The 18,144-nt window shown below is 40.3% G+C and overlaps 1 protein-coding gene across 1 annotated transcript in view; it reads right to left on the bottom strand.

Moving 5' to 3' along the window:
- asip1 (agouti signaling protein 1) overlaps positions 1-7,718 on the bottom strand; it is a 53,149-nt gene extending 45,431 nt beyond the window's left edge. The window contains exon 1 of the mRNA XM_031301399.2: positions 7,318-7,718. The gene's annotated coding sequence lies outside the window, so the exon portion shown is untranslated. The remainder of the gene's footprint in view (positions 1-7,317) is intronic.
- Positions 7,719-18,144: the final 10,426 nt, after the last annotated feature.

Here is an 18,144-nt window from a genome sequence, read left to right as displayed (position 1 = left end):
GAAATCGTCACAGGTCGGATTCTGGACCTCTGTGTCGGGGCATAAACCTCTCAGTATATTTCCGCCTGCTCTACCCACTGAACCAACCCGGCCACGCACAAATAACATGTATTTCTGACATAAAATTAAAAACCTTTTTTACAATGTAATCAAAAGAAATTGGGGCTGTTTGATTCTTTAAGGTGCATTTGGTTTGCTCAATGGTGTTTTAAGCCCCCAACGTCTCCTTCCAAGCAGCGCTGCGACCGTTGACTTCAAGGCACCTAACCCTAACCCTAGCCATAACCATCGCCTATGGTTAGGGTTAGGGTTAAAATTAGGGTTAGGTGCCTTGAAGTCAACGGTCACAGCTCTGCCTGGAAGGAGACGTTGGGGGCTTAAAACACCATCAAGCATAATACTCATGCGTGGCAAAACCTTCCTTTTTTGTTTACACAGACCAGAAAAGAACAGACCCAGTTTTTTCCTTCAGTTATCTGGTCAGGATGGCAACTTTAAAGTAAAGACCGGAAACCTCTGGCAGGTTTGCGGGGAGACTTCAGTAGGAGACTTCAGCAGGATAAATCAGCCCGACAGTAGTTTTTACGTCTGTGTCTTGTCTGTCATCTTACATCTGGGGCTGCTACTCACTGCTCGCCTTTCATCTGTTAGTGGTTCCACAGGTAGACATAAATTATCCTGAACTGCAAAGTTTTTGGGAAAAGGCCGTTTCCTTCTGTAATCCATTCAGCTTTCTATGTTGAAAAATAAGTATATTAAACATTTCCTGATATTGCATTGTAATTTAAACACTTTTTTAGGCCAAGGACCCCTTAGCTCAGGGGTGTCAAACATACGGCCCCTGGGCCAGAACCGGCCCACCAAAGGGTCCAATCAGGCCCACTGGATGACTTTGCAAAGTGTGAAAATTGCAGAGAAGTAATTAATTCCTATTAAAAATGTATCATTTTAATTTAAGAGAATATTCAAGTTTTTTTTAAGTACATTCAGAGTTCTTTCTCTGAATATTACCCCTCTCTCCCAGGTCCGTATCATTATTATTTTTCCTACAATGGCCTTAGAACGCTGTCGTAGCAGAAGCAACTTGCGTTTGCCAACATCAAGCTGACAAAGAAACTCTGTGGCTGATCAAGTTTCTGAGTGATTTACTGGTCTGGCCCACTTAAGATCAAATAAGGGGTATGTGGCCCATGAACTAAAATGAGTTTGACAACTCTGCCTTAGTTGAAATAGTATATGTATGTTCCCTGTGTACAGCAGTAGTAGTAGTAGTATGTTCCCTGTGTACAGCAGTAGTAGTAGTAGTATGTTCCCTGTGTACAGCAGTAGTAGTAGTAGTAGTAGTATGTTCCCTGTGTACAGCAGTAGTAGCAGTATGTTCCCTGTGTACAGCAGTAGTAGTAGTATGTCCCCTGTGTACAGCAGTAGTAGTAGTATGTCCCCTGTGTACAGCAGTAGTAGTATGTTCACTGTGTACAGCAGTAGTAGTAGTAGTATGTTCCCTTTGTACAGCAGTAGTAGTAGTATGTTCCCTGTGTACAGTAGTAGTAGTATGTTCCCTGTGTACAGCAGCAGTAGTAGTAGTGTGTTCCCTGTGTACAGCATTAGCAGTAGTAGTATGTTCCCTGTGTACAGCAGTAGTAGTAGTATGTTCCCTTTGTACAGCAGTAGTAGTATGTTCCCTGTGTACAGCAGTAGTAGTAGTATGTTCCCTGTGTACTCAGCAGTAGTAGTATGTTCCCTGTACAACAGTAGTAGTATGTTCCCTGTGTACAGCAGCAGTAGTAGTATGTTCCCTGTGTACAGTAGTAGTAGTATGTTCCCTGTGTACAGCAGTAGTAGTAGTATGTTCCCTGTATACAGCAGTAGTAGTAGTATGTTCCCCGTGTACAGGCGTCATTATCATTTGTATGGAAGCCAAGACTGGCCGTGCTTAAAATTATTTTTCAAAAACTTGTTTTCACAAGAAAACACAAGATTGTTTCCCTCTTATCATTTAAAATGTTTATCAGAGATTAGGAGTGCCATGCCTTCATGCGCTGTAGTCATACCAGCCGTCACTCGCATCTCTGTGGTCAAATCAGCCGGCGCTACAGCTGTATATACATTCATGTTAAATGCATTAAAACGGCCCAGATGGAGCTGAAGGCACTTTTACTTTGGAATATCTCTAAATTTGTATAGTAAAACTTTTTCAGAAATTTCAGAAATGATTCATTATTATCACATAGAACCCAAATATCAAAGACAAAAGACAACAACAAGCCATTTCCCTCGCAATTTAGTGGTAAACAAGCTTTGTTTTCTAGAGATAACAAGATAATTAACTCGTGATCTTGAGATAATGGCATTAAAAAAACAAACATTGCAAGGACGTCCGTTCTCCGCTTCCGTACATTTGTCTAATGCATTTACTATTTAGCAACGCTGAACAACAAATTGCATGAAACCAACGTGTTAGTCCGCATCTCAACACTTTCCAACTTTCCTACGCTGTCTGTGGCACTCAGTCCCAAACCCATTGGTTCCTACTGAAGACGTAAATCTTAAAAACAGCTTCATTTTTTTAAAAAGACTTAATTTCCTAAAACAGCTGGTCACTGTTGTTTTAAACAAATATTACTCAAATAGTACGTTTTCAACTGGGGATTAATCCACATCTGATGATCTAGTAAGTATTTGTGGCAGCAGGACAGTTTGTGTAGGATTGAGTCAAAATAAACTACAGTGTGTGTGTGTGTGTGTGTGTGTGTGTGTATGTGTGTGTGTGTGTGTGTGTGTGTGTTTGTTCATGGTAATGAACGGACCATCCTCCCCCAGAAAACGACCGTATAGGTCAATTCTTCAAGCAGCTAATAACGACCCATATTTACGTTTGTTGTTAGGTGCAGACCTCTGGTGGCCGTAGTAATTATCGCCGAACAAATGAGCAAGTACGGTGACAATGTATAAGAGAGCGAAACTCCATGTCAAGAGGTAGGCAAATTGGGCTGGCGGATGGGTCAAACAAACAGGACTTTCACAGTGAAAACACACTGGGCGCGTAAGCATCGCATATAGCTATTTTTATTTTGGTGCCCATGTTATCCAATCTGTCCGTTCATACCAGGCGGGGAGCCATCGTTTCGGTGTCACCTCTATTTCTTGCACGAGACGCGAGCGACTGTGTCAAGCCAGGAGGGTCTTCACATACAGGAAGACCACTGCAGCCGGATCCTTTAAACATTTAAAAATAAAACACCTAGGTTCATGGTGAATTTGGCTGTCTTGACTTCCGCATTGGCTTCACTTGACCCGGAAGCTTTGTCCATTATGTTTACAGGCTATGTCTTAAACCTGAGAGGCAGCAGTGGGCCAGAGTAGCGCCTAGCCTGCCAAAACCCAGAATAAGATTTTGGTTTGACTCGGTATGGAGGCTTTATATTTAGTGTGTATGGTGCCACTCTGTTGTGTTGTGATTGTTAAGTCTGTTTATGTTTTGAATGGTAAATTAATGCTATTCTGACACACTTGCGTGTGTGTGTTTGTGTGTGTGTGTGTGTGTGTGTGTGTGTGTGTGTGTGTGTGTGTGTGTGTGTGTGGCCACCCCAGTCAAAACAAAAGGCCACCACTGACACACACACACACACACACACACACACAGACAAAGTCAGGGATCAGGGTCTCGTATCACTAACACAGATAAAATAAAGCCCAAATTATTACAAAACCCACTGCATGAAAACAGATTTCACAGTAAGCAGGATGCTACAGTGCATGAAAATGCATCCAATTTTCTGCGTAACCTTATTATTCAGATTAATTTCACTTCTACAGTGCATGTCAACGGACTGATACACTCAGACTGCCCAGACAGAAAACCGCTTAGCTGTTCAAAAGATCACGCTTCACCTTATGCTTAGTGCTTAAACTACTAGAGCCAAGGGTGCTCAACACCAGAGATAAAATAAAAACACAGAAAATCTCAAGCATTACGGCTCATGATCACAGCAAGGGATGCATAGTGTCCTTAGTGTATAGGACAGAATTACTTGTATGTACTTTCTACAGAGAGTACGTGTTTCCCATCTGGACATAGTTGTTGAAAGTTCAGAGGAAGATCACATATATTCCTCTGATGCTCTGAATCATCTTTGCTTGATGCCGAATTTGAAATCAAAGCTTAAGTTGCCTTTTTTTTGTATCAGAATCAACTAATAACTTTGAACAGATTTTGTTTGGTCATCCGAGTGTGTTAATAGCAGATAAGCAAACGGAGGATGCTGCTTTCGATGGAAGTCAGCCACTTGATGCTTGATTGAAGTCCTCCCTTTATTTTTTCTTCAGTCAACCATCAAGTTGCTGATTGAAATGACCTTGTTTACTGTTTACCAAGCATTTCTCATGATCACAACCATCAAGGACCAGAGCTTTCCCGCAGGCACCAACAATACAATGAAATACAGGTGTCTTATTCTTCATTAAGCCCTATTAATACTGTTATTGTGCATTGTCATGTATTACAGTTTAACTATATATTTACAGTTACTGCTTTATAATGTGTTAAAGCTAAATCCTTAATTATTCTAACATTGTTATTATTGTATAATTGCAGACAAAGATTATACGAGTTACAACAACAAGAATGCACGGTCACATTATGTACTAGAATGGCAAGGCATACCCTATCTCACAATGTTAATGCAATGTGAACTAAATCAGTCGGGGAACTCATTTTTTTTTCGATTATTCCGACACCACATGAATGTAGCACAAACTGGGTTCAGACAGATATTTAGAAATGATGGTCAGGTTCGGGTCGGGCTCAGTCACATCAGCGTGATAAGGCATTTGTTGTAAAATGGTGCTGCAGCTCCTTTAAGAGAGCTCAGTGCATGTGTGTGTGTGTGTGTGTGTGTGTGTGTGTGTGTGTAGAGAGCAGAAGAGAGATAGAGAAAGAGGAAGCAGACGTGTAGATGTGACCGGAGCAGAGTTGGTGCAATAAGTTTAAGTTTTGTACACAGTGTGTGTGTGTGTGTGTGTGTGTGTGTGTGTGTGTGTGTGGTGTCTGAAATAAACTCCAGACTGAAAGCCAAGTTCATTCATTTGCTCTCCAGAAACAGGATTTTAACCCCGACATTATTCATGTTATAACATCGGCCCTGGAGGTAACCAGTCTCTCCTGGTGTTCTGACCACGGTCAGGAAAGATTAACACGTTGAACATTTTAAATTTAAAACAGCTTATTATGTAGGTGTGTGCCTGTGTTAAAGTGAGCTTGTTCCCCCGTGTGAGCTGATGACCTCATCTGTTGACATTTCTGAATGCCTTCCTACAGCTGCTTAATAAAAGCTTTCACACAAACAAGTGTGTCTTGACTAATGTGTCATTAGTCTGAGAAAAAATTAGATTTTAACTGTGTCGGGCTCGGACAGAAATATCTTAATGCCTGTCGGGCTCGGGTCGGGCTCGGTAACTGCTCTGTCAGAAGCGGGCCGGGCTCGGACACAAAAATGCGGCCCGATCCGGACTCTAGCACAAACGCCCGATCTTGCAATGTTTTTGAAAGTGAAAAAGTATTTGTGTATCCGCCGCGTGGTTCTGATTCTAATGTTCTTCCTTGGCTCGAGCATAGTCCTGCTGACAGACCATGAGCTCTACAACATCACAGCCTCGTGGGTTTATGTTGATGCTCATTTTTCTTTGGACTTTTTTTTAACCCTTGTGTTGTCTTCCTGTCGACTTGCAACTTTTAATATTTCTGGGTCAAAATTTAAAATTAAAACTTTTTATTTTGGTCGTAACTATAGCTTTGGTCTGATTTTGTTTTACATTTTTGTCGCCTTTCCTGATGTTTTTGTCACTTTTTTTTCAAGCTTTTACGATGTTTTTTTGTCACTTTTTTCGATGTCTAATCGATTTCTTCTGCATTTTATTTACAATTTTGTTTTTTTTTCCACATTTTTGTCACTTTTTTCAACGTTCTTTTATCAATTTTGTTTTTCAAATGCTATAAAATTGAATAAAACACCTAAATTCAATGAAAGTAGTGAACTGATCAGTAACTTTACTTGTGAAGAGCGTTGTAGGGAACCATCCACGTTACTTTTTTTGACAAATTGGTTGCAAGAAACCCAAATTTCTGATATAGAAACTTTTTGAAAACATTTCAAATTTGACCCGAGCACAACAGGAGGGTTAAATAACATTTTTATAGTTCATTGTCACTTTTTTTTAAATCTCATGAGCAAGATGGCAGAAACTCTTGTGTGCAGTGTTCACTTTAACGCATTAAAATCAAAATAATATTCTTTTATTCTGACTGATTTTCAATAGCAGCTTCACATTATTTAGCAAAAGCTATTATTACAGAAATCTCTTTATTGGATCTGAAGCACATAAGATAAGATAAGACCTTTGTTTACCCGGAATAACATTGTTAAAGTAAAACACAATCTTTTTTTTCTGCAGAGATCAATAAAAATGACCTTAACATTTGATTGCCGTTTTAAAATATTATAAATAGGCCTATATTTATTTAAAAGTACACTTTGAGTACAATATTAAAGACTAAGTACAAAATCTAGAATAACAAGATGCTGCTAAAACTCTGCTGAGTCCTCTAAATTAAGTTTAAATCAAGTATTTAACAGTTTTATGGCTTCATTTTAACAAGGCTGTTGACACATGAATCCCTCAGATCGTGCAGTCGATAGACGGAGCCCTGGCAGCGTCGGTGCTTTGCTTCAAACTGAATCAGGAACAACACGTTCATATTTTCTGCACATGTTGTTGTAAAAGTAAATACATGTAAAAACGTAAATAAATGAACTCACTTCAACGTAGGATTTACTGCGGGAGTTTGTGTTAACTGTTCCGGATCGTCCTTGTTCCAGCCTTCTTCTCAGCGACTAAGCATGAAAACGCTCAAAGCCACAGCGCGGAAACGATCCCCACTTTGGACACATTGAACAAAAATGCTAAATTTTGGCTTTTCAGTGTCTGATTTGTTCATTCGTCCTTGATTTTTTTATTTTAATCGTGTAATGTGCGTTTCAACCCACTGCACTTTCCAGGCCACAGCTGGGGAAATCCTTTCAAAGCAGCTGGCACACAGGGGAACATTTTATAAAGTTCACAGAGGACGATTTCCACTTAACAGACTGACATGCGAGATTAAGGCATGAGGACCGTAAAATAAGCGTGTTGTGAAATTTCCCAGACATGCTTGAGCCCTCAGACGTCTATGTGATGCACTTTCCTCGCCGTGCATTTCCATCACTCAAACGATTTCCTGGAACTGTTTGAAGATAGATCAAAATGTCTTTTTCGCCTTACCTGTGGTTTCCGGGTCAGCTGTCTGTCAGTCTGTCACGCTCTCAGTTTCTCGCTTTCTCTTGTTTCTATAGTGAACTGTTCTCTTTTCGCCCACCTTTTGCTTTCTCGCCACACGTCTTTATTTCTCTGCCTCTTTTGTCCACAAGTCACCACTCTTCTTTCCTGTCCTTGCTCCCTTTTTCCCCACTTCACCTCTGATTTTGTGTTTTTTCTCTCCTTTTTTTCATACCTTGTTTCACTTTTTCTCTCTCGCGGTCTCTATTCCCCTTGCCTCTGGTTCTCTCTCTCTCTCTCTCTCTCTCTATCCAAACCTCCTTTTATCCCCCACTCCTCTGTTTCTTCTTGTTTTTCCTCTGCTTAAGTAGCAGTACCTTGCCCTGCTGTTGATAATGAAGACATACTGGGAGGTTTGCACTGGAGGCGGGACCAGCACTGTAGTGGGTTGGAGAATGGGAAAGGTCAAATATGCAGAAGATGAACTGATAAATGTGAACCAGACCCTTCTATGAAGTGTTGTTTCTGGTTGGTGTTACCACTGTAGCCCATATCAGAGGCCAGCATCGGCCTTTAAGGAAAATCCTTCCTTTCACCTGTTAGATCCGTCCGTGATGTCCAGTTATTTTGTGACTGTTCTTTTCTATTCACTTTCCCTCAACCTGCCTTGGTTACTTATAGATCTGTTTATGATTATGTTTCCCAAAATGCCATTCTGGGCACACAAAATCTGCTGTGTCCCAATTCTACTCAACACAGTCTAGCTCTAAGCAGGTGTTGCATACATCTTCAGTGTGTTCACACCATTAAAGTGGCAACAATTTGGAAAGGTTACCTGAGCAAATCCACATGAATAGCATAGACAATAAAAGATAAAATACTAAATAAAATAAAGTAAAAAATCCACATGAATGTACAAAGGGATGTATAAGCATGAGAGGACTGCAGTGACAGGGCAGAGACTGACCCTGGGATTCAGTCTGCATGGTACGGTGCTCTATGAGAGGGTGTGTCATGGTGGTAGTGCAAATTTTTATTTTTTTATTTAACCTTTATTTAACCAGGTAGGCCATTGAGAACAGGTTCTCATTTGCAACTGCGACCTGGCCAAGAAAAGCGTAGGCGTGCAAGACAACATATAATTTCACATTCAATACAAATAATTTCACATTCAATACAAATAGTTTCACATTCAATACAGTACAAGAACACAGAATACAATAGGCTACATAAAGTGCAGAATAAGTGGGCAATTACAAATGCCGGCAAGTAGTGAGGTGCAAGTAAGTCAATGGATATGCAATCCAAATATGGAAATAGGTACAATAGTGCAAGGGTAAAGTCTAGAGACCAGCATTAAATATGGAAAATATAAGAGAATAATGTAGACATAGTCATATAAAACTATAGCAGTGCAAGGATAAAGTTTAAAAAAGACAGCATTAAATATGGGCATTATAAGCATTAAGCAATAAATATGGGCATTATACGGGAATAAAGTAGACAGTAGGATAGACACAAATCAACAGTCAATAGTAGAGGTTTGAAGTAATAGTGTTACAGCCATTGTTCAAGTATTAAGTCAGACCTCAGTCCATGCTGGGGGAAGGAGGGAGGGAGCTCGGGGTTGTGCATCTGGGATAATGTAGCCAGTAAACAGTGTAAACAGTGTCTGTAGGAATATCCAAAATATTTGTGGATTCGGGTACATTTTTTGAACCAAAAAAAGTCTGACTGGCGCTCCTTCAGGCGCCGACACTGCTGCCTTCTCCAGGCAACAGCGGCGCACACACGCACGCACACACACGCACGCACACACACGCACGCACGCACACACACACACACACACACACACACATACATACACACAGCTCCAGACACGAGAGGAGAAGAGTCAGCGGGCGGTGTCAGATCTGTGCACTCACTTTCAGTGGTTTCTGTGAATATTAGAAAAATGTTGAGCTACCTAAAGGATCATAGAGTGAGTCACGCCATGCCACGCTACTGACCACATGTGTGCAACAAATCTCTCCGCAGAGTCTCTCCCCGCCGTGCCATGTTGTATACTCAGATGGATTCTGTTTCAATCGTTCATCAAATCATTTCTTTTAATCATCAATTATTTATTCCTGCAAAATGGGATTGTCAAGCAGACAAACTGACCAATACACATATAATAATAGATCGATACTTGGCATCTTTGTATTGATATAGTATTGCCACGGAAAATATCGCGATACTATGCTGTATCGATTTTTTCCCACCCCTACTCATGAATGTAACTATAAAGACCGCTAAACGTGACTTTCATGTGACTGGTCGTCACGTGACCAGCCGGTGGTTGCTGTAGTTTAGTAGGATCTTATATGAATTCTTGTGCATAAGTTGTTGTACAATATCATACGAACCTGTTCCCGCAACCTGTACTCTGAACCTGTAAAATACGGACATTTGGGCAGTGGCTGTCAGCGTCCGATACGACGTAAAAAGCACCCTTCAGCATGTGTGTAGAACGCACCGGGGAGAGCAGCAGCTACATAGCATTTGAAGATGACGTAGCACTAAGTAGCGAGTAGTATGAAAAGTATGAGGTTGGTTGAGGGGTGGATGGGTCAAACAACAAAGGACTTTCACCCAGGAGAGCGGGGTTCGTGTCCTGCGTGTCCCGTATCCGTCCCGTTCTTCTTAACCGTCCTGGTCTTCTTTTCCTAAACCCAACCGTCATCCCGCGTGTCGTAACGACCTTTTCCTTTACCTAACTGCGTTAAAAGTGACGCCAATAGTCCCGACCAAAAACGTGTTTAGATCTGACACTAAAGGAGACTTTTACCGTCAATAACAACGCCAAAGGCACCTGACCAAACGTCTGTATTTTATGCGATGGGAGTGAGAATCTGTTGGTTCCCAAGAACCAGAGAATGTGTTGCAATCTGATAGCTGTTGAGATATTTCTGTCTGTGGTAGAAATTCTAATACCTAGGTGAGATATGAAATACAGCTTCATTCAACCAAGTCTTTTAAGTATGTATTCTTTGCGCAAAGAAGGTTCAGCTCATCATGAGAGTCTGAGAGAATGAAGTCAAGTCAAGTCAGCTTTATTGTCAGATGTGCTATACATGCATGACATACGGCACAAATGAAATTTCAGTCCTCTCGAACCCATGGTGCAAAATGCAATAAAAAAAAAAAGTTTTCTATGAATAGAAAAGACATAGAATAAACAATCAACAATCAACAAGACACAAAATAAGCAATCAACAATTTAACAAGACATAAAAATAAACAATCAACTATCAACAAGACATACAGTAAACAATCAACAATCACAATCAAGGCACTTGAGTATTTACATGACGATGAACAAAGAGTATTTGAGAATGACTTACTTATTTACCCTCTACAAGCTGACAGCAGTGGGGAGGGGGTAAAATTTACAGCCCTTGTGAACATCAGTCCATCTGACCTCTGACCTCCAAATCTGTGGCCAAAATGGTAGGTAGAGAAAAGCCAGTCTCTGCTTCTTAGATAAACAGAAGAACATAAAGTTAGGCCATCAGCGTCCATACATCAAAACAGAGGCAAAGAGTTCAAACAGCTAAAAACTAAATAACAAGTCAATAGTAAGATATGTTAATAGACAAATGTGTGATTTTCCATTACATGTCCGGACCAAAGTGGTGCACTGTCAAACTGAACAACCGACCGACGGCCGGCATGGCTCGAACTGTATCAAGAAGAGAGTTTGGAGATGCAACAAAACATTATTGTGAAACCTGATCTCACAGAATTCCATGAAATGAACACGGCCCCTTAGCTCAAAATCTGTGGCGGTTTCACGGAATCGCAAAAAATTCGTGATGGGCCCACGAAAGAATTCACGGCCCCTTAAGTTAAGGAAAAGGTTGTGGGTGGGCTTACGTTTCCATGACACACGGGACAACAACGGGATGGGCGGGTTTAGGAAAAGAACAACGGGACGGTTGGGTTTAAGAAACGTGACACGCGGGACACGATCCCTGGTCTCCTGGGTGAAAGTCCTGTGTTTGACCCATCCTCCCCCCCAACCAACCTCCCTACGCAGATTTTCGGGCTTTCATACTACTCGCTACCGTAGTCGCTCCTATGCTACGTCATCTTCTCATTGACTTTACATTGGCATTGCTTTCCGTGGTGGCCACACGGAATTTTCACCCATTCGTGCCACCACCACGTAATGCGCTGTTAACTGTTCGTGATCATTTCACAGAATTCTGTGAGACCAGGCTGCATTGTGCATGTTTCAAAGTTTCTATTTTAATTTTGGCTTGGTGTTGTTTTCTTGTCATTCCAGTTTACATTCCCACTTGTTCGAACGCAGGGTGATGTGAAGTGAATAACAAAAAAGTCATTATTCCTAAACAAAAAACCATATCATATTCTTCCCACAAAGATAATGTGTAAATATGAGATTACAGGAAGACAGGTGTGGAGTGTTGAAGTGTAGATCAGTTTACTTAAAGGCTTTTGTTTTTTTACAGACATCATACCCTCAGATCAGTCCCTTGAATGTCCATAAATGGATAAATAATAATACTAATTGTAAAACCACAAAATGTATTTTTGTACGTAAAGTATCTAGATTATTTAGCCCTAGTTATATACTACCATTCTTGAAAATGCACAAAGACTGATGTGAAATTGTAGCCTAGAAACCTAGAATCACCCTAGTGGCAGCAAATGTAATTTGCAGCCAGGGTCAGTCTAGCAACTCTACGTTGGCTGTTTGGCAGTTTGGCTGGAAAAGCCAAACTCTGGCCGGGCCAATCACATCGTGTATAGAGTCAGTGGGCGGGGCTTATGGCTGCTGCTGCTGCTGGTGAACAGCGGTCTTTGGAGTCGGCTTTGGCCGCGACTCTGGAAGAGTTGGAGTTCAGCTTTTCTTTGAGAAAAGAACAAAGAACGGCACTGAAGTCATTCTTAAAAAAGGAAGATGTGTTCAGAGTTTAAAGTTGAATCTACCAACTAGCGTTGCTCTGGTTGGTTGTAGAGCTATCCTATTGGTGCAGAGGGAATTTGAAAGACAACCGTTTATCCCTCCCCTCGGATTGAGCCCAGCCAATGGTGAGTTCCCAGACCCAACATCTGGATGTGGGGCTGGCTTGTGAGGCTAGTGAAATTGTGTAAATGTATTGTATTTTATCTTACCATAGATCTAAAACAACACACAGACACACACGCGGTTCAGATCATCTTTGGCTGAGGAACAAATGAAAGGCTTAAAGGTCAATTACAGCATGAATGGATCACTAATTGGAATCAGCCTTAGAAAACCTGTTGGTGTTCCAGATCCCTCGGGTTCCACGAAGGCTTATTAGTTCACAGACTGACCGGATTATCTTAGAGCTAAAGTGATTGAAATCTAGATGTTTGTAATGATTTGCCTATTTGGACAGGGGAGGGGTAAAGCTGCGTTAAGTACTGTCAATGCCAATCACACTAGAGTCTTTGAAGATGAATTGTATATGACCCTGTTCTGAGCTGGAGTCTCTGAGAACCCAAACAAAAGAAACATCTTTTCAGACCAAATAGCAAATCACACTCAAAATCAAATCAACTCGGCTGATGTCTCTTGATCTCTGTATATGTTCTAGGTCATGGTTCAATGGTGATTAATCCCACCGTGCATTCATACACATTGGTTTCATTTTTCGTTTATTTAACCCTGACACTAAAAACAACACCATGACAAATTCTTCGTATGTGCAACGTACTTGGCAATAAAGCCCTTTCTGATTCTGATTCTGATTCTGAAGCTTATCAATTTGTAGTAATATAATGAAACTGTGTGGCTTGAAATCCTTGGCAGGCTTTCATTTCCTCTCTCGTGAATTATCCCATTTTGGAATGAATCTCTCCATGTGGCCTTCAGATGTTTCTTATTGCTGATTTAAAAAAACATTTGACTCTGGGGATTGATTTAAATCTTGAAACGTAGGAAATGAAATACAATGTGGAAAGTGGGACGTCTACTTTGATTTTCTTGCATGAAAGCAAAACTCACTTTCTTGTTATTTGCAGGAGATTATTTGGAGTCCCAGCAGCTTTCCTTGTGAAATCAACAAACATTTTCAACAATGTACTGTAAGAGATTTCTACTTTTTCCAAAATGTCTAATTTCTCTGAATAATTATGGAATGAAAGTCCCCTTTCCAAGTATTTTGCTGATTAGAATTTATGTCAACTTGTGGAACCATAAACAGATAAAATGCGCGTGAGGCAGCCCCAGATGTCAGATGATAATCGTGACACAGATGTAAACAACTACTGTCGGGCTGATTTAGCTTCCGGGAGTCGTCCCCGCAAATCTGCCTCTCATCTTTTAAAGTTACATTGACTGCAAGAATGTTCCCAGATTCCTCGGTCTGATGTTCTCAGGACTGTCTTAACAAGAGAGAAAGGTTGAGACACAGGAGTTTGACGGGTAAATCTTTACCAGTGATTTCTTGGATCGTAAAATAGGAGCTCTGTAGGAGACCTTTGCTCTGTAGTTAAAATGTAAACTGAGCGTGAAGATCAGTATAGTGTAGCTCATAAACATATATACAAAGATGCCGCATTGACTGCAACATGACTGCAAGACTAGCCTGTAAACAAATACTAGTGAACTGGGGAGCTGTGGGTTTTTTGAATAAAAAGCACAGTAAAGTCATCATTTCTCAAACAATTTCAATTCCAATTTTTTTATATTCAAGGGTTAAGGATCTACATGTACTATTTTAAAAAAAAGTGTGCGTAGGCTTAACGTTACATGAACAGAATTACTTAACATTACGTTGTGGAAAGTTATCAATTTGTCATAAGGAATTGTAACAATTCACGTTTGTCAGGCATGGTGCTTGCTTATTTCCCTTGGTTAGTACTTGTGTGAGCAGGTCAGCTAAGACATTATTTTGTACATCATTTTGTGTTTGCATTTTCTTAACTGTTTGTTTTGCAGCGTCCACATTTATTCACTCTTATTTTGTAGTTATCCTTTTTTGCATGGTTTGGCTTTGGGCCTGGCATGCTTTTATTTTGTAGTGTTTAATTTGTAAAGTGTGTGTGTCTAACTTGACTCTGCCTCAATTAATTGAATGTTTTGGTTTTACCCGTGCTGTGATTTTATTACTAAAGCGACATCCCGCTTAAGGCGGCAGCCGTTGGCAAGAAAAGGGGATGTCGGAACGAGGACTAGAATCCTACCACTTTGGTGACTCTGGGCTGGGTTTTTTATTCTTTTTATTCCAAAAAAAAAGTATTCTGTGAACTTTTAACCTTGGTTTGTGTTTTTTTTTTAACTCTGCTCCCCCTGTGCAGCCTTTTTATATAGAGTCCTAGGCTCTTTTAAAGGTAGGTGGCTTTGTCGGCATTTTTAACTTTATTTTAGGCTCTTAAAGGTGCTATAGGTAGGATTGTGAAGATCCAGGAATTAGCCCAAACGGTCTCCTAAGCCCCTCCCCCGACAAGGGAGAATGAATGCGTGTCCATGAGCAGTGATTGAAACGCAGATAGACACCCCCCCCTGGCCCTGATTGGTGCATCTGAACAGGGAGCGGTGTATTTCTGTAAATCTCTCTCCAGGCTGTAGGTGGAGCCAGAGGAGCTGGATTTATTTTAATGACCTGCTTCCTGTAGTTCTACTAGAACATAGGGTCAGTTTCAGCAGATATGACAGAAAGGTAGTTTTATGAGTCTTACCTACTGCATCTTTAATTAAAATAAATTTCAATTTGCTGTTATCACCACACCGGTGCGTCCCTATATAATATATAATTTAACCCTCTGAGGTCTAATGGCATTTTCACACATCTTCTTAAATTCACCTTTTTAAGGATATTTGCATGTAATGGATCCCTGTGTGTTTCATATTAAAATGTTTAGAACAAACTCAGCTTTCCGTATATTGATGCCCACATTTTTTCAGAGCGATGTGTAAAGAGATAATTTGGCGCTAAAGCTGAAACGTTGATGTTGGCTTTTTGAAATTCCTCAAATCTCTTTTGATAACAAACCTTAACTCGTGATGTGTTGTACGAATTGTTTCGGTGCTTGAAATGATTTTAACAAAGTCTTTAAGGTTATATATGATTAAAATAGTAAATAAATGTGTCACGTTTTTGAGTGTCTGCTGTTAGTGTTTCCTGTTTTGTTTTGAAGTTTCTGTTTTTCTCCCTTGTCTTGTTTTACTTCCTGCCTCGTGTTTCCCGCCGTTGTGATTGTCTGCCTCACCCTGATGTGTTTCACCTGTTCTGGAGCCCTAGTGTCACCTGTCCCTTGTTTGCTCGTTAACTCTTGTATTTAGTCTCTGTGCTGTCTTTGTCTTGTGTCGGATCATTGTCGGTGTTTGTATGTTTTGTCTCGGGTTCAGTGTCTTGCGTTGTGTCTTGTGTTCTGTCTTCTTGCCTGTTTTGGATTATATTCATGTTTGCCTGCCTGCCTACATCTGGGACCTGTTGCACAAAACCAGGATAAGGGATTAAGCCAGGATATTCTCCTGCATGAATTTTGTTTTGATTTGGTTGCACAAAAGCAGGTTGAATTAAACCCAGCCAAGTAACCATGGAGATTTTCTTTGCATAATGCTCCAGAGCAGGCTAACAGCCAGGCTAACAGCCAGGCTAACAGCCAGGCTAACAGCCAGGCTAACAGCCAGGCTAACAGCCAGGCTAACAGCCAGGCTAACAGCCAGGCTAAGATTAATCCTGGAGTCTTATGTGTTAAATCAGCTGCCGCTCTGATCCAAAATAAACGTGTTTAACAGTTATTCCGTTGTCTTCTGAATGTGTTCTGCTTTATTTTTATATAATATATAAAATAATTTTGACATGCATTACTTGTCACTATTGCTGTCACAAGTTTGATTTAAATCCTACTATTGCAGTTGTTTAGATGGTAAGAAATGGTTGCACTGGCACCGGAGATAAAGTGGGACAATGCGGAGGAAAGGGGCTTTTCCTCCGCTGCTGTTCCCGTGAAAATTGCAACGTGGAGAGGCGGGGGGGGGAGTGGGATCCTCCCACACCGTGTAGCGGACTCTAAAGGAGACTTTTAGCATCAGTAATGACAACAATGGCACCTGACCAAACGTCCGTATTTTACGAGATGGGAGTGAGAATGTGTTGGAACGCCATAAAGCTTCTTAATCTTTTTATTTTGGTGCTGTCACTTGTCATCTTCGAGCTTGGGAGTGAGAAAAAAAACATGAATAATAATAGGCTACGTTCTTTTACAGATATGCTTACAGTGTGTATTGAAATCACTTAGGCTACTTCCTTTTCTAGTTCTTGTCCAGTCATGTTTGTTCTGTATGAGCATTAATTGTAGAAAGATATTTAGAATTAGACATAGCTTATAGAGATTGGTGCATATGGTTGTAAAACATATTCTCGCATTATGATTAAGGGTTTGAAATTAAGCCTGGTCCTTAGGGTGAATTCCCCAAGGAACATGAATTCCCTCTGCTCACTTTTAAGGCAAAGTAGGCTAAATAATAAAACATTTTATTTATATAGTGCTTTACATGGTACTCAAAGACACTTACAGATACAGCAATAAACAAACACATCAAACAAGGATAGTAAAAGCAATTAAAACAGAGTGTACAACTTTGTAAAAATGTGGAGTGACTAGTAAGTAGATCTTTTTAAATCCTTACACATTCAGTCGGTCCGCTATTGTCTGCCAGTCTTTTTCTCTCTGTCTGATAACAGCCGTATTTCCCTTTTTGCATATTATATAGTATATATAATATATTATATGCTTCACCTCCTCGTAACTTTCCATTAGAAGCTGCTGCTCAGCGGGTGAAACATTTGCTGCACTATCTACACCTGGCTTGACATAGCTTCACCTTCTCATCCTGGCTCGGCAAACGTGCAACCGATTAAGCCGTAATGAATTATCCTGGATTTCTTCATTCTACTTTTGTGCAACAGCCCCCTCGACACTTTTTGTTGTGAGTTTGGTTATTAAATTCCTTCAACTCTGCATTTGGGTCCAAGCCTCGCTAATTCCGTGACAGATCCGTGACAAAATGTTTGAAACGAAATGTTGTAGTATCACTTTTTGAGCAGTAGTTTTGTCAAACATTGTTTGGATGCGCCGGTGTGTCTTCCGTCCACAGACAGTTCAAGTACATGAAATGTCTTTGTGCGTTTCAGCGATCACATTTTCAAACAATACCCCTACACTGCTACTGTTTCTACGATTTTTCAGGCATCTTATCAATGTAATACACAACCACAATCCAGAAAAAAGTGGTGATTTTTATTTTTTTAAGATTATTTTTGGGTGGTTTTTCTGCCTTTATTTTGACACGACAGCTAGGTGAGAAAGGGGAGAGAGAGAGGGAAGACATGCAGGAAATCATCACAGGTCGGATTTCAACCCTGGACCTCTGCGTCGAGGCATAAACCTCTCGGTATATACGCGCCTGCTCTACCCGCTGAACCAACCCGGCCACGAAAAGTAGTGATTTTTACAGACTTTAAACTTGTTATAACGTTGTTAACAATAAAAACTATATTTAAAAAAAAAAAGAAGTGTCCACTGAACTTGAAAAGTTTACTAAGAATCTAAATGTAGTTACCATTTCATTTTAAAAGGAATACAAATCTTGATAAAATTAGTATTAACACAGTTTATTCATTCCAGAAAATCTTAACTGGTGTTTGAAATGGTAGGATAATTGTACAGCTAATTTTCATCTTTATATCCTAATATCAACCAGAATTCTTTCTTTTTTTGGCCGTTTTATTAGTAACCATAACCTTGTATAAATTAGGTTATAGTAAATGTATGTTAAATGTAATGTCA

The sequence above is a fragment of the Sander lucioperca genome, chromosome 6, assembly GCF_008315115.2.
Source record: "Sander lucioperca isolate FBNREF2018 chromosome 6, SLUC_FBN_1.2, whole genome shotgun sequence".
NCBI lineage: Eukaryota > Metazoa > Chordata > Actinopteri > Perciformes > Percidae > Sander > Sander lucioperca.
Note: the sequence above shows the minus strand (reverse complement) of the source record. Positions and strands in the feature narration are given on the sequence as shown.